Below are 17,150 nucleotides of genomic sequence, written 5' to 3'. Positions count from 1 at the left end.
ACCAAGGATGAAGATTGTCTCTGTGCGTTTTTGTACACAAAGACAATTGTGTGTGAAGATTTAATTGGAAAAGTTGGTGCACAGAGACAGTCCCACTCTCTTGGCATTGGAAGCCTGGGTCCAGTGGCATGAAAAGTCGTTACACCTGGAAACTTCTTCAGCTGCATTGGATGGCCATGTTGTCCTTTGTGCTCCAACACGCCCTAAGCATTCCACAGTGCTTTACTGCGTTGCCATCTCAGCCGTTGAACCTTCTTATTGGTTTCTTCCGTCTGTTTGGCCAAAGCAGTCTTCACATGCTGGGTGAGCAAAGCCCTGGTTCACCAGGGGTCGACGACTCGATGGCTACCCTGACAAAGTTTAGCCAGCCTGTCGAAGCCATTGCCCGGGGTGTGGCCACTGCCGCATGCTAGCAGCTACCAGGAGCCACAAGTGAGAGCTGGGTGTCAGTGGGGGTCAGAGGCTGGAGAGCTGCCCTAGGAGGGCATGACACGCCCTCCATACCAAAGATATTACTCCTCCCTGAGCACCCCATACACCCCTGATTATAAGTTGCAAAGAAAATGCTAACTTGTTTTGATAGAGGCATTTTCTTCATCTGGGAGTTCTCTATATCAACTATCATAGGACCAGTTCTTAATAAAGTATTTTTATTAATTAACTTTGAATTGATTATCTACTTTGTGAATTATTCCTCCTCAGTAATATATATTATATATGTATGTATATGTGTATATACATACATATATAAAATATATGTATATATATGACAGAGGAGTGGTAGATTTATGCTGTTTGGAGTAGTTGGAGAAGTCTTGAAGTCACAATCTCTCTGGACTTCAGTTTCCAGGTACAGGATCTAAAGTCCCTCTAAAATTGAGGAACTTGCCTCTATTTTCTCATTTTACACATGAAAAAATCTGGGACTCTGAGTTTAATTGACTTTCCTTAAGGTCATTTGGGTAATAAGATACTTCATGATACTTCACACCTGCATTGGCACAAATAATCATGAGTCCTAAGGTCTTTTTGCTTGAGAGATCACTTAGGATGCTTACAAGTTGAAGTTAAAGAAAAGCTCTTTCTTCTGGGCTGAAGAGGTCAGAGAAAGCTTCAGGAAAGAGGTAATACTTAAGTATACCTTGACAGAAGAGAACTTCATTTGTTGAACATGGATATTGGAAGATTTTTCTTTTGCCATGTGGACAGTGTGAAAAAAAAAGATTCAAAACAGGGATGTTAGAATATAAGAAAAGATTATAAAGACTACCTTAGTTTAAATGAAACAATCAATGTATGTGTGAAGTAGAAGAGTGGGGGAAGTGACAAGTTTAAAAAGTAGGTTGTCATTAATTTGTGGATAGTCTTATTAGCCAGCATCAGAAATTGATTTATGCTTTATCCATTATGCCATGCCACTGTAGGTTTTTTGTTGTTGTTTTATGTTTCTAATAAGAGAACATAATCAGAAGTATATAGGGAATATTATTGAGGCAACAGCATGAATGGACCAATTGAGTAAGGACCATTTATCAGGCTCTTAATATTTTAGGTAAGATTAAAATGAGGGCTTTGAATTGGGGTGGTTTCAGTGTGAGTGGAAAAAAGGGAAAGGATGGGAAAAATTGCCGAGAGAGGACTAACAAGATCTAAAAACTGATTAGATCTGTGGAGAGAAGAAAATGGAGTTGCAGATAATTGAACTTTTTAAGTTGATGACTCAGAAGATGGTGAAATAGAGAAATGAAGGGAAAGGCAAGTTTTGATGAGAACAGCTCAGGTTTGAATGTGCTGAATTTGAGGTGCTGATGGGACATATACCTAGCGATAAACAGGAAATAGGGGGTCGGAACTTTAGGGAAAGCAGGAGTGATAGGATGGTCAATTGATTTCTCTGTTTTGTTCTGTCATATCCTTAAAATGCACATTTTAATGTTCTGCTTTGGTACTTCTTGTCTTTTCTCTTTTCTCTCTCCCTTTTTTGATGATATCAATAGTTTCCATAGAATTAATTACCATTTCTATGTGGAAGATGCCCATATCTACATATTAAACTTTAGTCTTATTACAATTGAAATTAATATATCTACCCAGTTATTAATTTTATGAAGTTTATTACTAGGAATGGTAGATCAGCACAGTTTAAAATCTCTTTCTTATTCTAAGTCCTTTGACCATGTGTCGTCTAGCCTCCATTAACCTTTTCTCTCCCTCACCTATCTTTCCAGCATTGTATCCATCCAAGAAGACCCAGAAAAGCCCTTCCCCCTTTCTTTTATTCATGTTCAGGACATTCACGGCCACAAAACCTGGTGCAATTGTGGTATTTAAAAATGTTGATGAATAGATCAGGCTACACAGGAGGGGGATAAGATCCCCTTGGCACAATCTCTGCTGTGAACCTTTGGGAGACCAGTCTCCCCAATGGATCATTTAAACATAACTATTTTTAAAATTCTAAATACCTTCTATCTAAAATACATACAATATTGCATTTTCTAAGACGAAGTTATAATAGTTAGAGATGTGAGGGAAATATGAGAGGAAAAATACAAAAACTGATTGATAGACACATTGACAAAATGCCAATTAGGGGGCAGTCCCCTTTGGAATAATAGTTTACATTCAGAATAAGATTGTGCAATCCCCTTCAGTTCAGTTCATTATATCCCAAAGTTCATTCTGCATCTTTTGATGCAATGTGTGGCTTCTGCAGGCATCTTTATAGCACCTTCTCCAAAAGGATCCACTTTCTTGATTTGAAGTGTTGGCAAGTTTATTTTCCTGAAATTTATACAAAGAATTTTAAATCTTGGATTTTAGGATAATTGCACAAGCCCACCTGAGGAGGGTGTTGACCAACACCAGAATCACCCTGGGATACATAGCTGAGTTGTGAGGTATGTGACACAATTGTCAAAAGAAAAACAAACCACCCCCCCAAACTCCAAAAAGCAAAAATTAAATTCTGTATAAAAATAAGTACAGAAATGATAAAAAAGAAAAATCTTACTGTATAAAATTCTGAGTAAAAAATAACAGATCCTTGAATGAGTAGCAAGGTCCAATTAAAGTGACCTATGTCCCAGACGCCTGTAGGACAATAGCAGCAATACAGTACTTTACCCATTTGCAGTCAGGACTACAGAAAATCACCAAACTATAAGAAAGGACTAGGTTTCAGCAGCAAATGGGAAAAATCATTCCCTGGTCTGATTCTACCTTCACTGTCAGGGATAAGGGAGCCAGGATGATAGCTAACCTGAGGTACTTGATAGAATATTGTACGAGGAGTGTGGTACGAGGAGTCTTGCATCTTAATATATGTCAGATGCCACAACCTCGATTCTCACACTAGGTTCAAGTCCTTTCATTTTGGCATAGAAGTTCAAAAATCATCCTTGGATTGGTTTGGTCCTTTTTTGACCTTGTGCACTGTTTAGCAGCTTTTTTGTTCCCTTCTCCTTGAATCAGACATAATCAATTAACATAGTCCCATGACATTTATAAAGGTATGGCAGGTTTCCATAGTCTAAAGCTTTTGGGTAAACATGGTTACTAGGGCTAATAGATACTGTAAACTTATACTGTAAACTTTATCCTTCAAGTTAAAAATATTAATACTGATTTCATGTACTTCAGGTATTATCAAGGATAGGAGAAAAGAAAGAAAAAAATCAAATATCCTATTTCAATATACAGAAAAAAATAATAAATCATAATTTCATAATTCACAGTCTATGTGACAATGTGTTAGCCAAGCAGAGGCACAACACAAAAGTTTCTCTCTCAAAAATGAGATTTATATCCCTCTTAACTTGGCCAGGATTCATAGTATGAGAGTACATAATTTTTTCACCAGGTGAAAGCTTTTTAAATACAGTAGTACAACAACTAATACAGATTCTAAGAAGTACCAAAATCCCCAAAATTATGAGTCCATTTAAAGATAACTGCAAATAAACCCATTCCTTGCAGCCTTGAGAGCTTCTACCACCTATCATTAGGATTCACATGAGTCTCTATAGCTACTTGCTGTGTGTCATTAAAAAGTTTTGAAGCTCATGGATATTTGTCACAAGTTCTCCAAGCCTATTTACCTAAGAACAACAAGATTGATTAATAAATGCACAAGTGTCCCTAATGTGGCAGTGAGCATGTCGAGGGCGAGATGATTTTGTAAGATTGTTTTTGCTAAGGAGTCAATCTCCTCCTGTAGATAAGAGATGGATTTTGTGGTTTGGGAGATGACGTGAGCTGTGTCTTGAGCCAATCTTTCTACCTCAGCTGAGATATTCCTAAAAGAGTCTATTACTGCCATCATTCCAAATTTTGGTAGGAGAGAAACCCAGAAAAAACCTCTGTACTGTTGATGAAAATCTTTTTGGTCCAAAATTGACACCAAGAATGTAGATTATTCTGGTGAAAGGGTAGAATAAGCTGAAGAGTTACAAATATAATAAACCCATTTCAAACTAGGCATCACAGTAAAAATCATTCCCACCTCCCGGATGAGATTATAACATGACAGGGTAACTAAGCTACTTGGGCACCTTTTCCCCTCTTGGTATGAGACTGTAACAGTATTAAATAACTGTCTCCAATATGTCTCACCCATTTTCATATGGGACCGAGGACTAAAAAATGAAAACGACTTCAGATGTGTCATCCGTTACATTTTCAAATGCAGAGATGGGAAAATACAACAGTGCCATTGCGATTTACTTATTATTTACTTAACTATAAATGGACCCTTACCTCTTGTTATAAACAACTCAGAGGCAGGCAAATAATCAGTCAGAGGTAGAGATGCTCCCAGATATCTGAAAGCCATTTCTGAATACCTGTTAAAATAAATTGAAATTATTAGATATTTAAATTTTCAAAAACTTTCATACAGTTTGAAACCAGTTTGATGGAGTCCATCCATCATCTCTGTGACAATTAACAAAAGCAAAAAAGGAACAAAATGCTGTTTATGTGCTTTTACAATGATATTCTTCAGTATAATCATAGGGAATGTACAAATAAAGACAATGTAACAGAATATTTCAATTTTGATAGCTTATGAAGTGCTTAACAGTAAATAACATATATCTTGTATTTAGAATTATGTTACAGATTATGGGGAGGGGAAGAAACTGAAACAGTTAATATTAATATAGCAATGAGGTCTGAAAAGGCTTAAAATTCACTTCCTGACTCTTCAAGGTTTCTTCCCCTCCCAAGTACCATCAGTCTTCTAAATTCCTTTGTGACACCTCTGGGGTCCCCCATACTGAAGGGGGTTCCCACACTGAGTACAGATGTTTGGGTGTGAGTTATGATTTGCATCATCTGAATAAGTATACCTCCTATCAATATCATTATTCCTGAAACTTCAATTGTTATTTTCCTGATGTCTCTTCTTACAATTCATAATTGCATTACCCACTTTTCCACAAAATAACATGTTAGTGGTTGTTTTGTGGATTCTTGTAAGGGATCTATGATCTCTACCTGCTTTGCCTTTACAACTGTTTCAGTTAATTCTTTTATTTCCTTCCTTAATGTCTCTACTAAAGTAGATTTCTCTTCATCCTTCCCTCCCTGTTTACCAGTTAATTCCTTTATTTTCTTCCTTAATGTTTCCACTCAATCAGTGTTTTTCTTCTCCTTTTCCTTATATCCTTAAGCATAAACTGCTACTCTTTTCAATTCTTCAAAGTCCATAGTTGACCAGTTTGGACAGCTCGTCATAAAATAATTCTTAACTATCTTACAACTGTTTTTCAGAAATTGTGTTCTGATTTGTCTAATATGTCTATCCCTATCAAGATTCAATTCTGTCTGTCTTCCTTCCAGCTCAGTAAGCCTATCCATAAATTAAGAGGGGTTTTCATCATCTTCTTGCTTAAGATTTTCAAATTTAGTCCATGAACCAAGCCTATAAGAACCAGCTCTCATAACTTTTAGCAATGCATTTCTAGCCTGCTATAGTTGTAAGTAATCTTGCTCTGAATTTGTGTCCTATATGGGTTCTTCAATTGACCAATGAATTGTTCTCTCTCCCTGGGCTGGATTAACAAGAGAAAGAATCTTATTTTTTTCCTTTTTCATTAGCAAGGTCTGGAGAAAATCTTCCACATCAATCCATGTGGGATTATATTTGCAAAAAGTGCTCTTAAACTTATTTATCACCACCACAGACCCAGATTCATAAGAAGGTATTTTTTCTTTGAATCTCTCAATGCCTCTCAATGCAAAGAGAAAAGTGTATGATGTCTAAGGTTTACTAAATCTTCACATCTGTTATAAGTAGGGACATATCTTAAAGGAAAAAGACCTTTATTTGTATCATCTGTGGTAACTGCTGCTTGGTCTGTGTTCTGGAGTTCAATGGAGTGGGTTGTAGTAAGGCTAGTTGGGGAAGGGGGAGAGTGGGTGAATGGAAAGGGAGGGGTTGTCAGGGGGTGGGGAGGCAGGGTGAAAAAATCAGGGGCAAGACTGGGGGCATGGTGGAGAGGAACAGGGGTGGGGCTGGGGGCAGGGTAGAGAGGCCTGGGTGTAGGGCTGGGGAGGAGAGGAGTAAGATGGTTGAGGTCCAGAGGAGGATTCATAGTAAGATGGGTGGGATTGGTCAAGAGAAGGAGGGTAGGGAAAAGGATTGCCAAGAGAATAAGGATAGGAATGGTTCAGGTAGCTATAGGGAAAAATGGATGGGCACCAAATAGTAATAATAAAGAGGAAACTCTGGAGGGTATGAGTAGTGGGATGATAATGGAGGACAGAGAGTTAGTTTGGGAGGAAAGGGGCTGGGAGGAGTAAGGGATGAACAAGGTCTGACAGGGAGAGTAGCTGAAAGGTTCAAGTCCTGGTTTGGTTCAGTATGAAGAGAAACTTCCTCACAGGCCAGGTGGGATGATAGAGTGTATTTCTTGCTAGATCTGATCAAGGATTCAGGAGGAGGAACTGAAAGAGTTAAGCTAGAATGGTCTGGTTCCAAAGAATGAATGGTTTCCTCACTGGAGGGAATGGTTGATTTATCAACATGATAGGCCCACAAGAGCCAGTATTTATAATCTTTGGAATCTTTGTTTTTAATGGCTAACTTCAAATCCTTTAAGATATTGAAGTCAAAAAGAGCCATATTTTGTCCACGTAAAAGATTTTTCCATCCCAGCCTTACAAAAAATTTAACCTCCTTCTTTGTCATCCAATTCTCCTTAGGAAGATTAGGATAACCCCAACAATTAAAAAGTTTATGCAGGGGTGAATCTGGAGGAATTTCCTGATTTCCCTTGATTTGTTACAGTATTTCCCATATTGTCTAGTCTGTGAGGTTAAGTGACTTGCCCAGGGTCACGCAACTAGGAAGTGTTTGAGGCCAGGTTTGAACCCAAGTCCTCCTGACTCCAATTCTGGCTCAATCTATTGAGTCACTTTATAGCTCTTTATTAAGGGCTATATTTGAAACTTGATTTTAGGAAAACACAAGCAGCATGGATATTGGCAATGTATCTATTTGATGGGAAATCTGTTAAACAAACTCTAGGAGACTCAACAAAACTGCAAGGAAGCCCAGTAAAGAACTGGAGTGAGATAATTACCAATAAAGCAAGTGTCAGGACAAATAAAAAACCAGCCAGGTTGAATGAGGTGGCCACTCAAGTTCCTTCCAACTCTCTAATTTTATTTTTTTATATCAAAAGCACCCTGGCCAGAGAGTTTAGATACTGAAGCTTGTGTAAGCTCACTTCCTTCTGCCGTTGTTCCCTATTCCCCTTGAATCCTCAGTAAAGCTTCGTCATGATTACTACATAGTGTCCTCTGTTATGGTTATTGCAAAACTTTGTAATACTATTGCAAAACTAAAATTATAAAATTAAAACATTGCCCCTACTAGGATGTAAGCTCCTTAAAGACAGGAACTATATCTCATCTATTTCTGCATTTTCCATAGTACCCAGCACACTGCCTTATACTTTTGTATATATTTAAATAATCTGATCTCTGAATCAGATATTCCTTTTCCTCCCTCTCAAGGAGCCTGGGAAGGCAGATGATCTCATACCTATCATAACTGCTTCAATTTCTTCTGGGGGATTTGGAAGGGGGTTAGGAAACACCCTCCAAAATTCTTTGAGAATGATGGTCTAAGGAACAGCTGGCACTCAGAGAATCTAGACATATGTGTACATGTAGAATGTGAGCTCCTTAAGTTCAGAAATAGTTACACTTCAGTCTGTACCTCCAAGGCACAGCAGGTCGTAGAACATAGTCAGGTACAAAGAAAAGTTATGCTTTGCTTCAAAAGAGAAACACAAATGTACATTGGCATATGTAAAACAACAAGGTAACTTTTGTAAATACTAGGGGGATGGAGAGGCAACACTGAGTAGGGAAATAAATTTTTTTTGACTTTTTAAACATTATTTTATTTGGTTATTTACAAACATTATTCATTGGAAACAATGATCATTATCTTTTCCTTCCCCTGACCCCCTCCCACCATTTCTCCCATAGCCAGCGCACAATTCCACTGGGTTTCACATGTGTTCTTGGTTCAAACCCATTTCCATGTTGTTGGTATTTGCACTAGAGTGTTCATTTAGAGTCTCTCCTCAGTCATTTACTCTCAGCCCCTGTAGTCAAACAGTTGCTTTTCATCAGTGTTTTTACTCCCACAGTTTATCCTCTGCTTGTGGATAGTGTTTTTTATGTCCCTGCATATTGTTCAGAGACATTGCATTGTCCCTAGTGGAGGAGTCCATTACCTTCGATTGTACCACAGTGTATCAGTTTCTGTGTACAATGTTTTCCTGGTTCTGCTCCTTTCGCTTTGCATCACTTCTTGGAGGTTGTTTCAGTCTCTGTAGAATTCTTCCACTTTATTATTCCTTTTAGCACAATAGTATTCCATCACCAACATATACCACAATTTGTCCAGCCATTCCCCAATTGAAGGGCATCCCCTCATTTTCCAATTTTTTGCCACCACAAAGAGCACAGCTATGAATATTCTTGTACAAGTCTTTTTCCTTATTATCTCTTTGGGGTACAAACCCAGCAGTGCTATGGCTGGATCAAAGGGCAGAGAGTCTTTTATCGCCCTTTGGGCATAGTTCCAAATTGCCCTCCAGAATGGTTGGATCAGTTCACAACTCCACCAGCAATGAATTAATGTCCCTACTTTGCTGCATCCCCTCCAGCATTCATTACTTTCCATAGCTGTTATGTTAGCCAATCTGCTAGGTGTGAGGTGATACCTCAGAGTTGTTTTGATTTGCATCTCTCTGATTATAAGAGATGTAGAGCACTTTTTCATGTGCTTATTAATAGTTTTGATTTCTTTGGCTGAAAACTGCCTGTTCATGTCCCTGCCCATTTATCAATTGGAGAATGGCTTGATTTTTTGTACAATTGATTTAGCTCTTTGTTAATTTGAGTAATTAAACCTTTGTCAGAAGTTTTTATGAAGATTGCTTCCCATTTTGTTGCTTTCCTTCTGATTTTAGTTATATTGGTTTTGTTTGTACAAAAACTTTTTAATTTGATGTAGTTGAAATTATTTATTTTACATTGTGTGATTCTTTCTAAGTCTTGCTTGGTTTTAAAGCCTCTCCCTTCCCAAAGGTCTGACATGTATACTATTCTGTGTTTACCTAATTTACTTATAGTTTCCTTCATGTCAGTCACCTATTTTGAATTTATCTTGGTGTAGGGTGTGAGGTATTGATCTAATCCTAATCTCTCCCACACTGTCTTCCAGTTTTCCCAGCAGTTTTTATCGAATAGTAGGTTTTTGACCCAAAAGCTGGGATCTTTGGGTTTATCATATATTGTCTTGCTGAGGTCACTTGCCCCCAGTCTATTCCACTAATCCTCCTTTCTGTCTCTTAGCCAGTACCAAATTGTTTTGATGATTGCTGCTTTATAATACAGTCTGAGATCTGGGACTGCAAGGCCCCCTTCCTTTGTATTTTTTTCCCATTATTTCCCTGGATATCCTTGATCCTTTGTTCTTCCAAATGAACTTTGTTATGTTTTTTTCTAAATCAGTAAAGAAATTTTTTGGAAGTTCTATGGGGATGGCACTAAATAGATAGATAAGTTTGGGTAGGATGGTCATTTTTATTATGTTAGCTCATCCCACCCAAGAGCAATCAATGTTTTTCCAGTTGTTTAGATCTAGTTTTAATTGTGTGGAGAGTGTTTTGTAGTTGTATTCATATAGTTCCTGTGTTTGTCTTGGGAGACAGATTCCTAGGTATTTTATTTTGTCTAAGGTGATTTTGAATGAGATTTCTCTTTCTAGTTTTTGCTGCTGAACTATGTTGGAGATGTATGGAAATGCTGATGACTTATGGGGGTCTATTTTGTATCCTGCGACTTTGCTAAAGTTGTTGATTATTTCAATTAGCTTTTTGGTTGAATCTCTAGGATTCTTTAAGTTGACCATCTTGTCATCTGCAAAGAGCCATAGCTTAGTCTCCTCCTTGCCTATTTTGATGCCTTCAATTTCTTTTTCTTCTCTAATTGCTACTGCTAGTGTTTCTAGTACAATGTCAAATAGTAGAGGTGATAATGGGCATCCTTGTTTCACTCCTGATCTTATTGGAAATGCATTTAGTTTATCCCCATTGCAGATGATATTGGCTGATGGTTTTAGATATATACTGTTTATTATTTTTAGGAACAACCCTCCTATTCCTATGCTTTCTAGTGTTGCATTTTATCAAAGGCTTTTTCTGAGTCTATTGAAATAATCATGTGATTTTTGTTGGTTTGCTTGTTGATATGGTTGATTATGTGGATAGTTTTCCTAATATTGAACCAGCCCTGCATCCCTGGTATAAATCCTACTTGATCATGGTGGATGACCCTTCTGATCACTTGCTGGAGTCTTTTTGCTAGTATCCTATTTAAGATTTTTGCATCTATATTCATTAAGGGAGATTGGTCTATAATTTTCTTTCTCTGTTTTTTATCTGCCTGGTTTTGGAATCAGTACCATGTTTGTGTCATAAAAGGAGTTTGGTAGAATTCCCTCTTTGCTTATTATGTCAAATAGTTTGTATAGTATTGGGATTAACTGTTCTCTGAATGTTTGATAGAATTCACTTGTGAATCCGTCGGGCCCTGGGGATTTTTTCTTATGGAGTTCTTTGATGGCCTGTTGGATTTCATTTTCTGATATGGGATTATTTAAGAATTCTATTTCTTCTTCTGTTAGTCTAGGTAGTTTGTATTTTTGTACATATTCATCCATATCGCCTAAATTGCTTTATTTATTGCCATATAATTGGGCAAAGAAATTTTTAATGATTGCCTTGATTTCCTCTTCATTGGAGGTGATGTTCCCCTTTTCATCTTTGATGCTGTTAATTTGCTTTTCTTCTTTCCTTTTTTTAATTAGATTGACCAGTACTTTGTCTATTTTGTTTGTTTTTTCAAAGTACCAGCTTCTAGTCTTATTTATTAAATCAATAGTTCTATCACTTTCTATTTTATTAATTTCTCCCTTAATTTTTAGGATTTCTAGTTTGGTTTTCTGCTGGGGGGTTTTAATTTGATCGCTTTTGAGTTTTTTCAGTTGCATTTCCAATGGATTGATTTCTGCTCTCACTAGTTTGTTAATATATGCACGCAGGGATATGAATTTACCTCTGATTACTGCTTTGGCTACATCCCAAAAGGTTTGAAAGGATGTCTTGCCGTTGTCATTTTCCTTGATGAAATTATTATTTCTGTGATTTTTTCTCTAACTAAATGATTTTGGAGTATCATATTGTTTAATTTCCAATTAATTTTTGATTTGGTTTTCCATGTACCGTTACTGATCATTATTTTTATTGCCTTGTGATCTGAAAAAGCTGCATTTATTATTTCTGCTTTTCTTCATTTTTATGCCATGTTTCTGTGACCTAGTGTATGGTCAATCTTTATGAATGTGCCATGTGGTGCTGAGAAGAAGGTGTGTTCCTTTTTGTCCCTATTTATTTTTCTCCATATGACTATTAACTCTAATTTTTCTAAGATTTCATTCACTTCTTTTACCTCTTTCTTATTTATTTTTATTTGATTTATCTAAATTTGATAATGGTTGGTTCAAATCTCCGACTAATATTGTTTTACTGTCTATTTCTTCCTTCAATTCTCCTAGTTTCTCCATTAGAAATTTGGGTGCTATATTATTTGGTGCATACACGTTGATTAGTGATATTTCCTCATTATCTAACGTCCCTTTTAACAAAATATAATTACCTTCCCTATCCCTTTTCATCAGGTCTATTTTTGCTTTGGCTTTATCAGATATCATGATTGCCACTACTGTCTTCTTTCTGTCAGTTGAGGCTCAGAAGGTCTTACTCCATCCTTTAATTCTGACCTTGTGGGTGTCTACCCACCTCATGTGTGTTTCTTGAAGACAACATATGGTAGGGTTTTGGATTCTAACCCATTCTGCGATTCGTCTACGTTTTATGGGTGAGTTCATCCCATTCACGTTCAAAGTTGTGATTGTGACTTGTGAATTCCCTGGCATTTTGATATCCTTCCCTAATTCTAAACTTTCTTCTTTAGCTCCAACCTTTTAATCCAGTGATTTACTTTAAATAAGTCCCCTTTGTCCCCTCCCTTGATATGTTTCCCTTTCTAGCCCCTCCCTTTTTGTTCCCTCCCCCTCCCCCCTGTCCTTTCCTCCCCTTTTGTTTCCCCTCCCCCCCTCTACCCCCTTGGTTTTCCCTTCTCCCTACCCTTGTTGGGTAAAATAGAATTCAAGATCCCAATGGATCTGGATGTTTTTTCCTCTCAGAGTTGATTTCCCTGAGAGTAAGGTTTAAGTAAAAACTCTCTTCCTCTTCTTCTTATAGGATTTTCCTTCCCCTCCCCTTCCCATGTGAATCTTTGTGTGAGAAAGATTATTGTATTTGATTTTTCTTTCCCTCCTATTTACACATTACATTTTCCATATATTAATATATATATAGATTGATATAAATGTAGTTCTTTTAGAAGAGAGTTTGAATAAATGAAAATATAACAATTTTCTCCTTTTCCCTTTCCATCATATTTACCTTTTCAGGTATTCCATGCTCTTTGTTTTTCAATATCGAACTTTCCACAGAGCTCTGGTCTTTTCTTTGCAAAAAGTTGGAAATCTTCTATTTTGTTGAATGCGCATTCTTTCCCTTGGAAGTATATAGTCAGTTTTGCTGGATAGCTGATTCTTGGTTGAAGACCTAGCTCTCTTGCCTTTCTGAAAATCATGTTCCATGCGTTACGATCATTCAGAGTGGAACTTGCAAGGTCTTGTGTGACCCTGATTGGCATTCCTTTATATCTAAATTGTCTTTTTCTGGCTTCTCATAGGATTTTTTCTTTTGCTTGAAAGCTATGGAATTTGGCAATTACATTCCTGGGAGTTGTTTTTTGGGGATTTAGTGTAGAGGGTGTTCTGTGAGCTCTTTCAGTGGCTGTATTGCCCCCTTGTTCTAGAATCTCTGGGCAATTTTCTTTGATTATATCTTGTATTACAATGTCAAGTTTGCTGCTTATTTCTGGATTTTCTGGTAGTCCAATTATTCTTAAATTATCTCTTCTTCCTCTATTTTCCAAGTCGGTCACCTTGTCAGTGAGCTATTTTATGTTCTCTTCTAATTTCTTGATCTTTTGGCTTTGCTTAATTGATTCTTGCTCTTTCAATGTATTTCAATGCCTTTTCTGGCCAGAGGAGCCTGTACTCTGAGGGGGAGGGGCCGTGGCTTCCCAGAGCTCCAAGGGCTGGTGATAGGATTAACCTCGGACTGAGTATGCCCTGAGGCAGGGACCTTCGGTGAGACTCAGATGGAAGGATCTGGTCAAGGGGCTACAGGCTCCCCCCTCCCCCCGTCTCTCTCTTTCCCTGCTGTCTGGGTGCCCCCGCGACTGGCTCAGGTTGTTTTCAGGGTTTGGCCTTCAGAATAGCCCTCTCCCGAGGCCCTTTTGCCTGCCCTGAGGTTTTTGCTGCTGCCTTGGTTTCAGCGCTCTGGGTTAGATGGGATGGGTCCTGGGACCTTCCTTCTGCTTACCCCTTAGATCCGAGTGATCTTGGGTTCTGACTTTTGGGGGACTGTCCGTTTTGATCCAGGTCCAGGAGGAGTGTTCCCAGGGTCTATTCTGTTGTTTTTTTTTTTAATTCCTGTGCCCTAGGAGCATTCAGTTTGAGATTGGTAAGGAAGGGTTTCTGTAGCTCTGAACTTTAGCTTTCTCTAAGCTGCCATCTTGACTGGAAGTTGGAAATAAATTTAATGAACTGTTGACTGACTGAATGAGTAAAGAAAGAATAAACAAGTTTTTTCCCCCCTGGGAAAACAGTGCCCAAGTGGTTTGGGGATGCCTGGAGTGAACTGGATCCCCCTCCTATTCTCTTAGCAACAAACCTGAGAAACTGAAAAACCAAGTTGAATCTTCCTGTCTTCCTGCAGAGTAAGGCCTACAAAAGTCAATATTTTCTCACTGAGAAAATGGGTGTCCTTTCAGTCACAGGAAACTTCACAAAGTTAGCTGAGGTGGCAGCTCCAAGCCTACTTATATTTTTACTCTGAGCTTGCACTATCTCTACCCTCACTTCCACTTTGGAATGTCCTCCTCTCCTTATTATAACCATGTGCACTCTCTTTCCAGGGCTGATATCTCCTTGTCAAGAGGGTTAATTCCTCCAGGGCAGATCCCATCATATGCCTGTTCTTTATTAAGCAGCTTAAATACCAGTATTTCAACAGGTCTTCTACACACCAGATACCCAGTTACTGACAAACAGATGTGTAAACTCTGAAATGAAAGGTTTTTCAATATATGGCCAAGTATGTAAGAGCACAAGTCCTCCTCATCTCAATGGTCATCAGAAAGATGTCTGGAGAAAACAACCATGTTCTTTCCATTTTCTCATTTTTTTTGGCTCCCTCAAATAAAGCAATTCCTAGTGGTCATATCACATTCAAACCTCCAACCTGTGACCTTGTGTTTTTGATCAGTTAGGTAACAGTGAGCATCCTGAGCTTGTTCTCAAGTTTCTTCAAGGCCAGAAGGAACAGAGTTGATATTTCAGATTTCACAACTCAAGCCAAATGACCCAAGAATCCACACCATGTAGGGAATCTTAGTGTTAAGAAGGATAGACTTATTGCAAAAACATGAGGTGTATAAACCACACAATTTGGTAGCAAGAGACCACGGGTTGATCAGCTTGAATCTCTGAGATGGGTTGTGAGAGGCAGAAAAAACAAGGATTACAAGGAAAATCAGCCCCTTCCACTGTCCTGTGACAATCTAAGACCTTTTTTGGTAGCTGATGCCATGAAGGTAGAATACTACTCCATTTTCAGATCAGTCAGAAAAGAAGCAGAGAAATTCCAAGGACATTCACAAATTCAAACCTACACCCAGACACATACACATGCAGGGACACACATGTGCAAGCACCTACCTTTTTAGCTGTTTCCCTGTGGTTTCATTTATTAGAACTCCATTCTCCATCTGCTTTACTTCCTTCATGGCTGAACCATTGGTACCTGTTATGCCAATGAAAAGGAGAAGCAGATTGAATGGGTTCAAAAAGCTAATGAGTACTGCAAAGGTCTCCTAAGGTAGGACTAAAAGTCTTAGTTATGACTTAAGCTATTAAAGCTCACTAAAGCTTCCTGTAATAACTTGTTTGGGGTACCCTGTATATATATACTATATGTAGTGTCCAAATCAAACAGAAATAGGTCCCTGTTAGCTACATATCGATTTAGAAAACCACAAAATTAACATTATCCACATTGGAATGTAGTTTTATTTATCTTTTTGGATATTTCCAAATCACATTTTATTCTAGTTTGTGGCCTCCACTGGGAGTTTTGCAGGCCCTGGGATGCAACTCCTCTGATTCAGGAAAGCCCTTAGAAAACATAAGAGGGGAGGCAGCTGGGTAGCTCAGTGGATTGAGAGCTAGCCCTAGAGATGGGAGGTCCTAGGTTCAAATCTGACCTCAGACACTTCCCAGCTGTGTGACCCTGGGCAAGTTACTTGACCCCCATTGCCTAGCCCTTACCACTCTTCTGTCTTGGAGCCAATACACAGTATTGACTCCAAGACAGAAGGTAAGGGTTTAAAAAAAAACATAAGAGGGCAGAGTTGTACCCCAAGGATGTGTTTCTGAAAAAAATGAGTGTAAATTAAATTTTTGATCAGTTGACTACTATTTGAAAAGCACAGGGGATCCTGTGATTTAAATGAACTCTTTTGTAAAGCAAATAGCTGGCTTAGAACAGTAACAACAGCATTTCCCTGGGAGTTGGGAGGTCAGGATTAGAATCTGATGTTAAGTGGTTTTTTGGGTTTAGGCAAGTCACTTTATCCTGTCTGAGGCTCATCAGAAAAATGAGAAGAGGACCATAGAAAGGTACAATAGATTGAAGAGCTTAGTCTTGGAGTCAGAAAGACCTAGCTTCCATTGCAAGTTCTGATGCATACCAAAGGTATGAACCTGAACCAGTCTTTTAACTTCTCAGTGTCCCAGGAAACCCTCTAGGTCTATAACCTGCAGAGCAGATGCCAGATGCATACTAGCAAGGAATCCTTTTCCTCACCAAGTGTCACCCTTAAGTCAATTAAATCATAGCTTTGTTTAAAAAAAAAAAAAGTTTATAAGATGTAGAGATGGGAAAAACCAAAGGGACTTTATCTAATGACCTAATTTTACAGATAAGTAACATGAGGCTCAGAGATATGAAGTGACTTACCTGAACATACAAGTAATAATTCACACAAGTAATATTTAAATAACCAGCATCACAGAGTTGTTGTGAGGAAGGCATTCTATAAACCTTATGGCATTATGCAAAAGCACATTATTATTAGCTGTCACTGTTGGATGGTGGAATAATCCCCAAGGTACCCAATTTGATTTATCCTTCTGGCAAATCAGATCTCATATAAAGGATTTGCTTGTAGTAAGAAACACTTTTATTCAGAGTAATGCCAATACAAGAAACAAAACAAAACAAAACAAAACAAAAAAACACCCTCACTCTAACCACTGGAAACCTTCCTGTTCAAGTAAGGAAGAGATAGATCAGATAAGTTCATGTCTGGAGGTGGAAGGTTGACCAATGGACACTATCAAGGTGAATCTTGCTGCAAAA

The 17,150-nt window shown here is 38.1% G+C and overlaps 1 protein-coding gene and 1 long non-coding RNA gene across 4 annotated transcripts in view; one reads left to right on the top strand and one right to left on the bottom strand.

Annotated features, from left to right (window-relative positions):
• SDK1 (sidekick cell adhesion molecule 1) overlaps nucleotides 1-17,150 on the top strand; it is a 1,320,044-nt gene that overhangs the window by 250,699 nt on the left and 1,052,195 nt on the right.
• Nucleotides 1-17,150, bottom strand: part of LOC103104308 (uncharacterized) — a 59,581-nt gene that overhangs the window by 29,929 nt on the left and 12,502 nt on the right. For 2 of the 3 annotated variants that reach the window (XR_008913338.1, XR_469905.2), the window contains exons 4-5: nucleotides 15,449-15,533; nucleotides 4,759-4,844 (exon numbers count right to left, since the gene is read on the bottom strand). This is a non-coding gene — a long non-coding RNA (uncharacterized LOC103104308). Of the gene's footprint in view, nucleotides 1-780; nucleotides 2,785-4,758; nucleotides 4,845-15,448; nucleotides 15,534-17,150 lie in introns of those variants that run through there. The other variant, XR_008913337.1, reaches the window with a different exon arrangement.

The sequence above is a fragment of the Monodelphis domestica genome, chromosome 7 (genome assembly GCF_027887165.1).
Source record: "Monodelphis domestica isolate mMonDom1 chromosome 7, mMonDom1.pri, whole genome shotgun sequence".
NCBI classification, from domain to species: Eukaryota; Metazoa; Chordata; class Mammalia; order Didelphimorphia; family Didelphidae; genus Monodelphis; species Monodelphis domestica.
The sequence above is the reverse complement of the archived record's forward strand: the minus strand, read 5'-3'. Positions and strand labels throughout refer to the sequence as shown.